A 16,904-nucleotide genomic window follows, 5' to 3' on the forward strand; every position below is an offset into this window, starting at 1 on the left:
CATAGGTATTAGAATAGCTCAAATATATCCTTCCTATTTCGTTGAAGGATCAAATTGGCGTAGCAGTCGGTTTGAAGAATTGGCATCAGCAGAGAGTCTGAAAAACAAATAAAGGAATTCATTAGTTCAAATGAGTAACCATTCAGCTCACCATTTTATGTACTTTATCAACCCAAACGACTTGTTAAGTGACGAGGTTGATTACGAATTGAAATTAAGGTGTTTATCAGTCGAAGGTACAATACAGGATAGAAGACAGGTACTAAAGAAAGCATTGCTAGCCGAAGTCAAAAAACCTAGACAATTAATTTCGAAAAAGTCAATAAATCAAGAGTACCCTATCGTATCACAGAGATTACAAGACCTACAGCATACATTAGAAACCGGTTGTCCTGAACCCAAACACATTTCGAGATTACGACATTACAGAGCTAGAATCTATAGAGTTGACGCGATCACTAGAGAACAACAACGAGTTAGATCTGAACTAATTGCCATAGCAGAAGGGCTGTTAGATAGATACGGTAACCCGGAAGACAGACGAAGTAGCCTTCCACCAGCGAACGTTAGGTTAAACTATTCCAGCGACAGGATACAAGATTTCGTTAGTAGAATGGATAATGACACAGCACTAAATTTTCCACCGTTGCCAGACGAGGCGGACGTGAATGCAGTAGAGCAGGGACTACTGGATATTGCAGCTGGTCCAGCACACCGAGCCAGTCTAGGAGATTGGGCATCAAGCACAACCTTCCCGAGCAGTCAAAGACCAGGAAATCACTACGCTCCGAACTCAAATTTACTACCACTTCGGAATCAACAGGAGAACACGGATAATCGCGAAAGACTTGGAGATGAGTTGAAAAAGGAAATCAATGCTTTCATCAAGGAAACAATATCGGAACAGATGGCGATGATGATGGAAGAACTGAAGAAAATATCTCTCCAACAACCGTCTCAGCAGACTCAACAGCAGCCTCAACAGCAACCCCAACAACATCAACAGACACCAGGAAAGCAGCATATACGCAGCAAGCACGGAGAGAAGAGATCTCACCACTTACTCCACCACCACGATCATTACCGAAGACGACGAATCCTATCGCAACCACGAATCAACAAAGAGGCATCGAAGAAATTAGTAATCAACCTAGAGGAAATCATCCGCCAATAGAACAACGTGCACCACAAGACATGCAACTACTCTCGCTAACACCAACACCGCCACCACTACCATCGCCACCAGGAAGGCATGAAGAAGAACAACAGCATTTTTTACCAATGCGAAATTCGGAGGCAAGACGAAGAAGGTATGCCAACTCGGTGACGTCACAAGCACCTAATATGGAGGACTCGTACATGCCGCCACTATGGAGACATAACGTAGAGCAACGTTATCGTCAGTCCGTACCCATAAGCAAGTGGAGAATCAACTTTGGAGGAGATTCGAGAGGACCAACGGTGACACAATTCATAAACCGAGTGGAAATTCTAGCGAGCAATAACAACGTTACAGATGAAGAACTGCTGAGTCAAGCCAATTTTCTTTTTAGGGAAAATTCGGAAGCTGAAGAATGGTACTATACTTTCTGCCATAAGTTTTCCAGTTGGACCAATTTCAAGTACCATTTACGCCTGCGATTCGAACAGCCGAATAAAGATGGTGTAGTTGAAAGGCAAATTTTGGATCGCCGGCAATACCCGAATGAAACATTCAATGCCTTCGCAGGAGCCATAGAAAAGCTCGCTCAACAGCTGACAAAACCGATGCCTGAAAGTAGGAAGTTAGAAATTATGATGGCCAATATGAGAAACGCGTACAAACCATTCCTCACTTTCTACCGAATACAACGCATCGACGAACTAGTTATGATCTGTCATGGATTGGATAAGTCCATGTATCAAAGCTATACGGTCGGAAACCGCAGCAGACCACTTCAAGTAAATTGCGTAGATGAAGTAGAGGAAGATGAATGGTGTAGAGTGGACGAACAAGACGCAGAGCTATACGCGATCACCAAAAATTCACCAAGAAAAACTGATAACCCCAGGGAAAGCACAAACCAGCAACGGTATACAGGAACAATCCCAAAGACAACTAATGTGGAACAAGGCAATATTCTATGTTGGAACTGCCGCCAGTTTGGACACTTTTGGCGGAATTGTGAAAGACCGAAAAAAGTATTTTGTCACTTTTGTGGACACATGAATACTATTACGTCTAGATGTCCAAACAATCACATGTTCGAAGATGATCAGCAAAAAAACGAGACAACAGAGAGATCGTAGGGAGTCATCTTTCTGACAGGCCAACAAAATCTCCCCAAAAGGAAAACGACGAAGAAATAGACCCGGTAGAGGCAACAGTCATACATCACATTAAAATACGACCCAATCGATGTCCGCAAATAGATGTCTGTGTGTTAGGAACGGTAATAACAGCACTACTAGATTCTGGAGCCAGCGCGACAATAATTAGCTCTAAAGAAATCATAAGAAAGCATAATTTCAAGATACACCCAATCAAAGTAAGCATTAGAACAGCCGACGAAACTGCGTATGAATGTGAGGGAGTAGTAATGATCCCATACACGTTTCAGGGAAACACAAATGTTGTACCAACGTTGCTCGTACCACAGATAGCAAAAACTTTGATACTCGGGATAGACTTTTGGAAAGCTTTTGGGATCTCTCCAGCTATTGTGGGAAAAGATTCCATTAAAAAATTAGAATGGACACACCCAGTCGAAGGCTTGAACTTAGTAGACACGTACTTTGAAGATCAAGAGGAAATAATATTAACGGTTGAAACTGTCGAGCCGAAGATCATACCAGAGCAACCACCTGAGGAAGATAGCAGTCTGGAACTACCTTCAGTTGAATCGCCTGCGGAAGAGAATATCGACAGGATAGTCACAGGACACGAGCTGTCGTCCAGTGAGAGAAGGACATTAGAAGAGATATTAGGACTGTTCAAAAATCCTAACGGGAAACTAGGCCGTACTAACCAAATGATGCACAAAATTGAACTTGTACCAGGGTCTTCACCGAAGAAGCCACCGCAGTATCGATGCTCACCGCACATACAAAAAGAAATCGATAAAGAGATTCAAAGAATGATTGAGTTAGATGTCATAGAGGAGTCACAGTCAGATTGGTGCAACCCTCTGCTGCCGGTCAAAAAAGCTTCAGGGGAATGGCGTATATGTCTTGACTGTAGACGCATCAACGAAGTTACGAAGAATGAGGCGTATCCGTTTCCAGACATGCTGGGAATCTTGGGACGAATTGAGAAATCCAAGTATTTCTCAGTCATTGATCTCTCCAAGGCCTATTGGCAAATCCCGCTCGAGCAGACGAGTAGAAACTATACATCATTCAGGGCAGGCAAGAAGCTATATCGATTCAAAGTCATGCCATTTGGATTAAAAGGTGCGCCAATAACGCAAACTAAACTAATGAATCGGGTGTTAGGGTTTGACCTAGAACCACATGTCTATGTTTACTTAGACGACATTATTATTACATCGAACACGTTATCGGAACATTTTAGGTTGCTCAAAATTGTAGCAGAGAGACTCAGGCAGGCCAATCTCACCATAAGCCTGGAAAAATCAAAGTTCTGCCAAAAACAAATTAGCTATTTAGGCTACACGCTTTCTGAGCAAGGATTGGCAATCGATAGCACTAAAATTCAACCGATATTGGACTTTGCCACCCCAAGGACTCCGAAAGACATAAGAAGATTTATAGGGATGGTGAGTTTCTACAAACAATTTGTGGAAAAGTTTAGCGACCTAACAGCACCAATTACGGATCTTTTAAAAAAAGGAAAAGGAAAGCTATACTGGACTAAAAAAGCAGAGGAAGCATTTCTTAAAATTAGGTCAACACTCACCTCACCGAAGGTTCTGGCGAATCCGGACTTTACGCTCCCGTTCATTATAGAGTCGGACACGTCAGATGTTGCAGGTTCAGGAGGGAGTCCGTCGTCGAACAGCTTTTTTCTCGAGGAAATTGTCGACGTCGTAGAAAAAATATGCTCCCACGGAAAAGGAATGCCTGGGGGTCCTCATGGCCATTGAAAAATTTCGCCACTTTGTGGAGGGGTCGAGATTTACAGTCATCACCGACGCCCAAAGCCTCATTTGGCTTAGCCGGATCAGTGCCCAGGGAGGATCAGCGAAGCTAATACGATGGGCCCTGAAATTACAACAGTATGATTTTAATTTACAATACCGTAAGGGTTCATTGAACGTTACAGCAGACGCATTATCCAGATCCATTAATGAGGTTACTGTAAAGGACACTGATTATGAACAACTAAAGAATGATATTATGCGTAACAACGCCAAATATAAGGACTTCAAGGTTACAAATGATAAAATCTATAAGTACAGGTCTTCAAAACTAGGAGACTCAAATTTTACTTGGAAATACGTACCACAGGTTCATGAGAAGATTCAACTACTCCATGAGGCACATGACACAGCTCATTTTGGCCAATTCAAGACGCTGAGGAAGCTACAGGAACTTTACTATTGGCCTCAAATGCACGATGACGTCAGGAAGTATTGCCTTGGCTGTGACATCTGCAAGCGCGTTAAGTACCCGAATGCTAATCGCAAGCCACCAATGGGACGACAAAAACTGGCATCGTTGCCCTGGCAGGTAATCTCCGTGGATTTTGTAGGGCCATTTCCTCGGTCCAAGAACGGCAATACAGTGTTACTCGTAGTAACTGACTGGTTCTCCAAATTCGTGGTCATCCAGCCACTTCGGGAAGCGAAAACAGGACCCTTGATTACGTTTCTGGAAAATATGATATTTTATTATTCGGAGTACCAGAAATACTAATATCAGACAATGGAGTACAATTTAAATCCAAAGATTTTGAGCGATTTTTGTGTCGTTATCATGTGAATCATTGGAGGAATGCAAACTACCACCCATCCAACAATCCGACGGAACGAGTAAATAGAGTGATAGTTGCGACCATTCGAGCCCACTTGCAAGGAAACCATCAAGAATGGGATAAGGAGATTCATAAAATAGCGATGTCCATCCGCACCGCGATACATGAATCGACCAATTTTACGCCGTACTTCGTGAATCATGGTCGAAACTACATAAGCTCAGGGGATGAGTATCGACAATTGCGTGAAGCTGGAAATAGCAGCGATAACGAGCCCGAAATGATTAATGAAAATCTCAAAAAAGTGTTCGAAGCAGTTAAGGAAAATTTAAAGAAGGCGTACAACCGATACGCGAGACACTACAACTTAAGGTCCAATAAAGATACGCCGGTGTTCGATATTGGGGAAATTATATTGAAAAAAAACTTCTTCCTTTCAAGCAAACAAAAAAAGTTTTCAGCAAAGCTAGCGGATACTTTTTCTCCTGCTAGGGTGATAGGTCGAATAGGGAACTCATGCTACGATTTAGAGGATATCAATGGAAATAAGCTGGGAGTGTTTCATTCATCTGATCTGCAGAAGAAATGAAAACAAGAGAACGTTATAAAGCTATGTATGTTGTCTATGAACGCAGTTACTAAGGACTTGTTCCACAAAAATACAAATTTTGGTTCCAATTTGAAAGCGAGTGGGGTTGTCTCTAATAACAATTTCAACTACGAGCAATCTTCACTTCGCACCAATATTTTTCCAAAACGCCCAAATTGAGAATTTAATTTGTGGTCAGTTTTGTTATATGTGAGTTACAGCCATTAATGAGGGTCAACACAAATATTTTCCGCCTTGGCATCTCGGTCAGCTTACCAACCCGGCCTGGAGCTTGCGTAGTCAGGCTGAGAAAGGAGTGTACTATGGAAATCAGTGGGAGTCTGCACAGGCACAGATGATGATCAGATAGAGATGTAGAAAATAAATGATGTTGAAACTCGAACACGGCTAAAACACACGTAAACACACCCAACTTGTTTATTCTGCATGAATCTTGATACACTCGGTACTAGTCGAAAAAGAAAATCAACCGAACGCACTTCTAAATAGGCTAAAAAAGGTTGTAAAATTTAAAAAAAAAAAAAGATTCACTAATTACACAATTAGGATCAGAAAAAAGTTACGTTCAGCAGTGCGACGGAGTTCAATGAACTCGTCCCATTTTGCATGGCAGGATCGGTTATTAGCATGGAATTATCGAGTAGATTATTTATTCGCGTATTTGTTCACTTTTTAGTCAATTAGCTTGTAGTTTTCTGCGCAGCTCCACAGATTTAAACACTAGGTACCTGAAATGAGAAACAGAATTAGGAATATAATCAAATACCTACCATAGTTTTTAATTTTGCAGCAAGAAAACCGAGCTCCTTGCGAACAACCATTAAATTTGTGCATGTCTGTTTTCTTCCTTCGTTGAAGGGTTGGAATGACAGCAGAAAACGTCACGAAAAAGCTTTCAGGTGTCGGTCCACCCACTGACAGGCAAACGATAAGAGTCGACAAAACGGTGGGCGTAAATACACCGAAAGTAAAATTGAAGTTTTTCTCCGGAATTCTCTGGATGGGTAAAAAGTATATGAAAATGGTTTGGTTGAGTGGTTACTCAATGTGAAAGAATTGTTATTTCTTGAGTTCCGTCAAGGGGAGTCGTGAGCAGTGAGATTTAGCTGAGTGGTTACTTGGCGAACCAAACATAAATAAGTACTTACGACGGTTTGAAATTTTGCCTTGGGGCAAGGCGGTATAAACATACCATTGTACATAAAAATCGGAATCCTTCCAGAGCAATCGGGATGGGCCAAACTGAATGAATTTGAAACTGAACGAATTAGAAAGAATATCAAAGAAAATAAAAAAAAAATGAATTTAAAGTTATTAAAAAATACTCACACCTAGAAATAAAATTAAGACTTAGTTTACATATCTACATTTGGCAAAAAAAAAAATAATTCAGGCCTTCATTATTTTTTCCGTTAGTAGGGAGTAGTGTAACAGGGTTACAAAAAAACACCCCGCCCTTCCCTAATTTAATCATGGCCAAATTTGAGCAAGAACCGTTCTCAGTCACTGATTCTCGTTTTGGTTATTGGTCTGAAGATAGAGTTGTCAAAACATAAACAAAAAAAGACAGCACAATAAGACCACCGGATGTAGTCAGCCGAATGCGAACTTGACCACCAATTGACCTCGGGATAGTTCGTTATAGCTCGATGTTGAGAAGCACACTTTTCGAAGACGATTAGAATGCTAACCATCAAGCAGTGAAGACGGTACCATAAAAGTAGTTCGACAATTAGACACGCGGACTTAAGGCACTAAGAACAGTACAATACAAGTTAGTGAGACAGAAGATTGAGTTGCGGAACGTGAAAAGTTTATCGGGTTTGTAGAGTGGAACGAATAAAAGAAAAGCTAGTTTAACATAAAAATTGGTTACAGAAAGGAGACAAAAGAGGAGACAGATTAGTAGGACTAGACGTTAGGGTAGCACGTGTACGCAAAACTGACAAAAAACAGGTAACTACTGTAAATACGACACAAGTGACCATACTGACAGCAACTTAATTTCGTTTGAAGCATATTCCTTCAAACGAAGGTCCTACTCTTAGGCCCGAACCATGGTGGGAATGCCCTTAAGAGTCGCTACCCAGGTGTAGGAAGTCCGAGTGAAACCCCCTGTTCGTCGGTCACCCCTTCAGCCGATATCGGTGACCAACATTCTGGAATCGCTCCTCGGCGGCTATCGCCGCCCCGTGTATAAAAGCTCTGGCAACTGATCGTTTGTCGCCGACGTCGGAGCTTCTGCAACGAACCGCCCGAAAGTGCAACATCCGTCAACATATGTTGCACGCCGGCAGAAAGCTCAATCCGAAGATGCAACCCGAACTCCGACCACAATCGCGCGCAACATGAAGCAGCAAATTCGTCGCATGAAAGCCATCCCGAAGAAAAAGTGAAGAACTCCAAGTAAGACTACTAACCCCCATGCGTAGCAATAAATTTTGTAAAATTCAAACGAACATAGGATAGGAGTTTTGCGATATAAGCCAGAGAATATCGTCCAACTGTAAGATGGAAAAGTAAGACAGTCGTCGTTCGAATTAGTTCGGTTATTCCCTCGTTCATTTATATTATACCCCTTTAGATGGTTTTAACGGTTATTTAGTTGTTGGGTTCCAAGTGGTATCGCTGCCACCGTAGTTTTGGTGAACTCACCCTGAGGTCTCATAGCCGGAACGGGAACTCACACTTGAGATCGTGCACCTCCACGACAACTTCGTTGTCTGGCGCTTAAGTGGATGTTGTGATTATCCTTATTTTGATTATAAAACCCCGTCCCGTTACATATAGACACTTAATATATTTGTTACATTTGGCATGAATGCTTTCAATGTGACTTAGTTAAGTTAAAGTGTAAGTAAGTGGAGAAAATATCCAAGTTTTTTGCAATCTACTACAAATGACACGAAGGCTTTGCCCTTTGGCTGAGAGACCCGTGTCATCTGCAAACAAAGATTTGTGACACCCTGGTGGTAAATCAGGTAAGTCAGAAGTAAAAATGTTATACAATATGGGCCCCAGTATGCTGCCATGGGGAACACCAGCTCTTACAGGTAATCTATTAGATTTAGAATTCTGATAGTTTACCTGTAGTGAGCGATCTGAGAAATAATTTTGGATCAGTTTAATAATGTACAGACGAAAATTAAAATTCATCAATTTTACAATCAAACCTTCATGCCAAACACTGTCAAAAGCTTTCTCTATATCAAGAAGAGCAACTCCAGTCGAATATCCTACAGATTTTTGAGCCTTAATTAAATTCTTAACTCTTAATAACTGACGAGTGGTTGAATGCCCGTGGCGAAAACCAAATTGCTCATCAGCAAAACTAGAATTGTCATTAATATGAACCATCATTCTATTTAAAATAATATTTTCAAACAGTTTGCTTATTGAAGAAAGCAAACTGATTGGGCGATAACTAGAAGCCTCAGCTGGATTTTTGTAGGGCTTCAAAATTGGAACAACTTTGGCGTTTTTCCATTTATCTAGGATGTATGCCAAATGAAAACATTTCTTTAATAAATTAACCAAAAAGGATAAAGAGCTCTTTGATAAGTATGTAGAAAATACCATCATCACCCGGTGCTATCATATTTTTTAATTTTCTAGTAATAGATCTCACTTCATCCAAATTAGTTCCCAATGAAGTTGACCCTCTAAAGATTAAGATTGCCTTCGAAGCTCCGCGTAACCTGATCCTCAATTGGACTAGTGAGGCCTAGACTAAAATTATAAGCACTCTCGAACCGCTGAGCTAGTTTTTGAGCCTTTCCGCCATTTGTTAATACAATTTTATTTCCCGGTTAATACTCGGTGGGCATTTTGTTTCGGAATTTACTCATCAAGTGGCGCAAATACATAAACGAAAACGCGTTTTTTAACGCGTCTCATTGAAATAATTTCTATGCCTAATTGATTGAAATAATTTTCATTTCACTTTGCGAAATGAAAAACAGTAAATAGTAATGAAATTGCTGTTTTCAGCCTCAGAATTTTCAAGGTTATCATTGGGTCAACAACGCAACTAGAAATATTTTAAGCATAATCACTAGCCTCGTAGCATAATTTGGGTCCACGAAAAATGTTGAATAATTTATTAACACAATAGTTATACTGTCATTTCAAGCATAAGGTTTCCATATCTGCATGAGTTTGTGTCTATAGGGGCCAGATCAGATCAGGGCCAGATCAGCCATCAGGCAGCTTAGGTGAACTTCTTGAAGAACAGACCTACGGATCAACCAACATAACAATGAACTTCTCACCTGTGAATTCTGCGAAATAGCCCAATTCTGGTCCATATAAACACGCTGGGAGCTTTATAATAATGTTCAAGGTTTGTGGGTCATCCTAGAACACCTTGGAGTATAGACCTACAGAACCAGCGTAGCGAAAGACTTTCCACGGGTGATTTCTAGCGGAGTAGCCCCATTCCGGTCCATATAAAAACAATTAGTGGTTTATCATCATCATGGAGGTCATCCAAGAATTCATTGGAGAATAGACCTATACGGAAGAAAAAAAGTACCCAGCGTTGAGTTTTATTAAACTTACTTTTGAGTTATTTTTTCTCTTATCTTTCATCCACTCTTTCTTCTGTTGTCAAAAACAAAAGAGCGAAACAATCCAACGACGCCAGTTCAATACGGGAAGACAATTTTGAGTTTTATTACCTGAGGTCGAAATTGAGTGAAATAAACCTGCATTTGGGTAAATAAAATTTCCGTTGGGTAATTTTTTAACATGGGAGTAAAGGCAAACTACTTCGACCCCATTTACTCAACTTTGACTTCCCGTACGGATGTTCGAGGTTGGGTGAATTGAACTCACTTTTGGGTAGTTTATTTCTTCCGTGTATGGATCAACCAGCGTAACGAAGGACTTGTCACTTGTGACTTCTAGTGAAATAGCCCCATTATGGTCCTTAGAAGAACGCTGGGTGGCTTATGATAATGGTAAAGGTTTGTAGGTCATCCAAGAAATTGTTGAAAAACAGACCAGCCTAACGATGGACCTAACGATGCACAGTGTTGCTTTTTGTCGATTTCGTGCGCTTTTTTAATAGCATCGTTTCTGTTGATTTTTTCGCTGTAGTTTGTTTGGAGGAAACGTTAGATATCATAAAGGGCTTTTTTTGAGAAAATCTGTGAAATGATAGATCCACCTAAAAGTGAGATAAAAATTTTACTTTTTCACCTAAACCGTATATGCGCCTAGTGTCTTCGAGAAAGTTGTAGCGGATGGTATTTTAGGCCACTTTGCCAAAAATCATGTATCTGTGACTTATACTTTACTAGATATGTGACATTTACCGTGGAAGGCCCCTAAAATCAGTTTTTTGAGCATAACTTTTTTTATATGTTTCAGGCACTTTTACACCCTTCTACAAAGTTGTTTGACGACTAAAGATAGTCGTTTTTGTCGAACAGTGGGAAGCTCTATCTCTTAAAATTGAAAAGTTATTTGAGAAAATATGGTTTTTCTAGGGGTATTTGAGAATCGTATAACTTGGTCCGGCGCAAAATGGCGCAGACAACTTTTTAGTTCTCTGAAGCTGCTGTATGTTGACTCTTGCCTAGCGATTGAAGCTTGTGTTTACACGAAATTACAAACGAGTTATATAGATTTTAAATTTTCTTGTTTTTGGCCTTACTCGTACACTAAGATTATGTATAGGCTATAGGATCGCACTAAAATCCAATATTTGATGGTGGCCCATAAGCCCATAGTTTTATATAGAAAGCTTAGCTTAGCTTTGACTGACTACACATATCTATGGTTGCTACTCCGTGATTGACCAGAATCAGTGAAATTGCACAAAGAATCAACTGAATGATTGACTGGGATTGTTCAAGCATTCTCAGTGTGCAAGTTTCAGTGACTCTAAAATTCAAATGATCAATAACGGCGCCGGCCATGTCCTTGTAGTCAGTAAGGAAGAAGGAAGGAATATTAGTAGGTGGTTTTTGCTATTTGAAGACCGTGTTTACCTCTGCGTCTCCACAAAAACCACAGGAAGGATTATCAGTTAATTGGGAGGCATCGTTGGATCTGGATTCACTCTGATAAGCGATACGACCATGCCATTCTTTATACACAGTGATTTTACCTAGCCATGAATCGGGCGCGAAAAGTAGTACAAACTAACTACCGGCCTACCGGGCGCGCAATGCAGAACACAATATTTCGGCCGATCGCGCGATCGTTCTGCTGTCCGAAATAAGAGAAATCTCGCACTTAACTCTTTTATTACCGGCCGCGAAATGCAGAACAAATATTTCGGCCGATCGCGTCATCGTTCGGCAGTCTGAAACAAGAGAAATCACGCACTGAACTGATTTTTATTACTGGCCGCGCAATGCAGAACAAATATTTCGGCCGATCGCGTCATCGTTCTGCAGTCCGAAACAAGAGAAATCACGCACTGAACTGATTTTTATTACCGGCCGCGAAATGCAGAACAAATATTTCGGCCGATCGCGTAATCGTTCTGCAGTCCGAAACAAGAGAAATCACGCACTGAACTGAATTTTATTACCGGCCGCGCAAAGCAGAACACAATATTTTGGCCGATCGCACCATCGTTCTGCTGTCCGAAACAAGAGAAATCTCGCACTGAACTGATTTTTATTACCGGCCGCGAAATGCAGAACAAATATTTCGGACGATCGCGTCATCGTTCTGCAGTCCGAAACAAGAGAAATCACGCACTGAACTGATTTTTATTACTGGCCGCGCAATGCAGAACAAATATTTCGGCCGATCGCGTCATCGTTCTGCAGTCCGAAACAAGAGAAATCACGCACTGAACTGATTTTTATTACCGGCCGCGAAATGCAGAACAAATATTTCGGACGATCGCGTCATCGTTCTGCAGTCCGAAACAAGAGAAATCACGCACTGAACTGATTTTTATTACCGGCCGCGAAATGCAGAACAAATATTTCGGACGATCGCGTCATCGTTCTGCAGTCCGAAACAAAAAGCCCATAGTTTTATATAGAAATTCGATAAACTGAGCTGATGTCTGTATGTGTGTATGAGTGTATGTGTGTATGTGTAGACATTTAAAAGACACCTTTTTTGCCTTTCTCGTACACTAAGTGCAAAACTAAAAGACTTTTTTATTAAGACTAGATATACACATAGTGTCTTCGGGAAAGCTGTAGCGGATAGTATTTTGAGCTATATTGCCAAAGACACCCCATGTCTAACTATTATACTTTAAAAATATGTGACTTTTTCAATGGAAGATCCCTAAAATCACATTTTTATCATAACTTTTTTTCTATTTTTCCAAGACTTTTCCAACCTTCTACAAAGTTATTTGTCAAACAAAACTACACGTTTTTGTGGAACATTGCGAAGCGCTATCTCTTAAAGCTTAAAAGTTATAATGAAAAAGGTGTTTTTTCTAGGGGTGTTCAGAAATCAAATAGCCTGTTCCGGCGCAAAATGGCCCACAAAACTTTTTAGGATTCAGAAACTACAGAAGACTGTTACGAATTTTGATGAAAACTTCAAACGGTTCGGAATTATAATAAAATTCACGTCTAGGAAATCACAAAACAAATTCCAAGGATTAATTGTGCTCGTACCATAATGCTTGGAACTTGAATGTAAAACTAGTGATCGAATGAACCCGTATTAAAATAGTGTCAGTAATGCCCCACAAATCTATTACATAACTAAATTTTAGATCGATGGATACCTGGTGATCATGTTATGATAATCTGTTTGTTGTTTTATCGAATTTTATGAATATTTATATAGCGGTCTTGTTTTTTCATAGCAACGAGCAATCCATGCTAAAAAGGGGTGAGATTGGGCCAAGCCTTTGGTTGATTTGCCATACATAGTTGGTAAAAGCCGTAATGTAGGCAATTATTTCTAATGAACGATTGAATCGTTGCATCGTCACCGGTGAACTTTATTGTATGTGGCCCAATGTGACCCTGTGAGGGGAGAGAATGGGCCAATTTTAAGCAACATATAACTTTGAAGAATTTCTCTCATTCATTATTTTTTCCCCACACAGTGGTAGATTTATTGTTCGAGCTTGTACCTAACTAATTACAACTTGATTCCAATATTAACTACTAGAGCTTTGTAACATTTACTTGGAGCATACCACATTTTGGCCCAATGACACCCCCGTAGACGGTAATTGAATGAATGTTTATTCTAATGTAGCACTGCAATTGCCGGACCCTGCATTATGATGCTATACGAGTGACAGAAAAAATGAAAACCATCACTATAGGGGAAGGTGGGGAGACTTGATCACCCCCTGTTTAATCGAGAATTAAAATAGTTTTGTTCTAGCGTATTTTTTTGTATAGATCCTCGTGACAAATGACGTTTATGTGGTGAGTTATTTTTTGGATTGACAATATAGTTTATTCTGCAGGGCGGTTTGTATGTTTTGACCTCCCAAAGGTTTTTTTTATTCGCTACGCAAAATTTGACCGACTTTTCATAACAATGACCAAATGCTTTCGTTTTTTCACAGCACAAAACAATAAATATGCTTAATGGTTTGTACTGATGAAAATGTCAACATTCCATCAAAGTTTTGGGATATTTGGATTTGAAGTTATTGCCTCAATATGGGAACACTAGATCCCCCATTAGTCACCCATACAAAAATTTTGCGAAAAAAAATCAAAAAAATATAAATCTGTTTTCAGGCTTCTAATTTTTTGTAGATTTGACAGATTTGATGAAGGTTTGCAGGAAAAAAATATTTATTGCGTAGACTTCATAGAAAGGGTCAAGTCTCCCCAAATTTCAAAATTGCATGTGCTGTCGAATTCAATAACAAAAATTATGTATACGCACAGCAAATCGAATTTTTTTGTTTGAGACTGGAATCAAGGACCACTCCCCTTCTTGATTTCTGATAGCATTCTAGGCAAGGATCTCAAAAGTAAAACATGTGTATCACTAGTGTCCAATCTACGAATTACACCGTAACATTGCTAATGCTAATGCTAATGCTACGCACAGCAAATCGAAAAATCCGCGTATTTTGAAGGAAAAATATTTAAAAAATCTGAGGGCACCTTTCTAATTTTATCAAGGCAAGTTCTTGGAGAGGGATCAATTTCCACCGAATATTTTAAAATTCGATTTTTGACAGCACTAGAACCTAAATTTTTGGGTAGAATACGTCCTATTTTAGTGGAATGTTACTATTATAACTTTAAAACCATCAAAATCCGATTGATAGACACCTTGGGATTTAATTGGTTAATATAGGGTTTCTTACCCCATTCCCGGCCTAACATGCATACGACTACATTTTGTGGACCATGCAATACTGCAATGGGGTTCATTTCTGCTTAAAATAGCTATTCTAGCTAAAAATGGTTTGAAAAAGCTTTTATTTGATTTAAATTAACGACGTGCAGCACTCATTTCAGTCATAGCGATTGCATTTCCGGCACCCCTCAAACTATTTTTGTGTGTGTCTTTATTAAGGAGACTTTCAGCCCGAGGCTCTCTCATCAGCCTTGGTTCAAATGGGTGTGGTAGAGGGGTCTTCCAAAATCCGAATGCAGGCAAGTATATATCCGCAATAATCAAGTCTCCCCCTCACCCATCCTCCGTTCACAGTACATCGCTCAACTCACCATCACGAGGACTGCGCGTTTTTTTTTATCAAAACACCCGAGGACTTTTGACCAAACTTGACGATGTTTTCCTCGCCGTACTCGATGGTGAATATGATGTCTATGTGCTTACCGAGACCTGGCTCGACGAGAGGATTTATTCAGCTCAACTGTTTGGTGATTCCTTCAACGTGTACCGAGTCGACCGAAGCTCTGCCAACAGTAATCGCTCACGCGGCGGCGGTGTCTTGATTGCTGTTTCAAATGTACTTCCTACCTGTCAAATTGCTATTGGGCAATTCACCTCAATAGAAGCTGTTTGGGTGAAAGTGAGTCTTACTACACAAAACGTTTTCATTGGTGCACTGTATATCCCTCCTGACAGACGTCACGATTGTAGCATAATGCAACAGCACTTAGGAGCAATTGAATACGCATCTTCTTTGACTGACCTGATGGATGTACTTCTTCTACTTGTAGATTTCAACCAACCTGGTCTTATTTGTTCACCCTCTGGCCACCGGTTTGCGTTTCTTGATTCAGAAAATTCGACGACTACTCCTGCCAGCCGCCTTCTCATCGATGGAACTGCTTTTATTAGATTAAGTCAGATTAATTTGATACCATATTTCCAATCACACTTCCTTGATTTGGTGTTCGTGAGCGAACATTTAATTCCTGACTGTACGGTCATCGAGGCATTGGATCCCATCGTTCCTCTTGATAATCATCATCCTGCTCTAGAAATTACTATTGCAGAAAGCTGTCATGTTAGCTTTGACGATAGCTCAGATATCGATGGCTTGAATTTCCGCAAGACTGATTTCCAATCACTCCGACGCAGTTTGTCCCGAATCGACTGGAGCGCATTGAAAGACTTGGACATCGACTCAGCAGTTAACCGTTTCAACTGTTTTCTACGGGACTGTGTATCTGCATCCGTACCGAGGCGCCAACCTCCAAGAAAACAACCATGGACGAACGCTACTCTACGCAATCTAAAACGGGCACGCGCTCGAGCTCTTCGTGCTCTTGCTAATCGTCGTTGTACTATAACTAAAAGGAACTTCTCAGTAATTGTTATCGCCGCTATAACATGCAACTTTACAAGCAGTATGTGTGTCGTATGCAGCAGAATCTTCGGCGCAATCCCAAGGGGTTTTGGTCGTTAAACTAAGAGGAATGAAATCGGTCTACCGTCAAGATTATTCCTTGACAACAACGTTGCATTGAATGCTGAGGACAAATGCAACCTTTTTGCTAAGCACCTTTCGTCCGTCTTCTCAGTAGCTTCGCCGTCTCAAGCTGACATTTTGGGTGCATTAAGTGATGTACCTGACGGCGCTTTCGGCATCGACCTTTTTTACGTTGAGACTCATATGGTTGTTTCGGCTATTAATAGAATCAAATCATCATTCTCTGCTGGTCCTAGCGTAATTCCTTCGGCGATATTTTGGCCACCCCTCTGCGCATACTATTCTACCTATCAATTCGTCAGCAAAAATTTCCTACTCAATGGAAATGCTCTACCATGTTTCCCGTATTTAAAAAAGGAGTCAAAAGTGACGTAAAAACTATCGGGGCATTACATCACTCGGAGTTGAATCGAAAGTGTTTGAGTCGCTGATCTATGAGAGATTGTTCGCTGCATGCAAGAATTAGTTCAGCCCATGCCAACACGGCTTCTTTCCTGATCGATCTGTGGAAACGAATCTTGTAAGCTTCACTTAGTTTTGCATGGACAACATGTGCAAAAAGT

The 16,904-nt window shown here is 40.5% G+C and overlaps 1 protein-coding gene and 1 long non-coding RNA gene across 2 annotated transcripts in view; one reads left to right on the forward strand and one right to left on the reverse strand.

The window, feature by feature from the left end:
- The window catches only part of LOC134225837 (uncharacterized), a 738,557-nt gene that overhangs the window by 113,618 nt on the left and 608,035 nt on the right, over positions 1–16,904 (forward strand). The gene's annotated exons all lie outside the window — the stretch shown is intronic.
- On the reverse strand, positions 4,068–7,149 carry LOC134208421 (uncharacterized). The gene is made up of 3 exons (XR_009978656.1): positions 6,296–7,149; positions 4,445–4,812; positions 4,068–4,203 (listed from the first exon to the last, which is right to left on the reverse strand). It is a non-coding gene; the product is annotated as an uncharacterized LOC134208421 (long non-coding RNA).

This window comes from Armigeres subalbatus, chromosome 1, assembly GCF_024139115.2.
Source record: "Armigeres subalbatus isolate Guangzhou_Male chromosome 1, GZ_Asu_2, whole genome shotgun sequence".
Taxonomy (NCBI): domain Eukaryota; kingdom Metazoa; phylum Arthropoda; class Insecta; order Diptera; family Culicidae; genus Armigeres; species Armigeres subalbatus.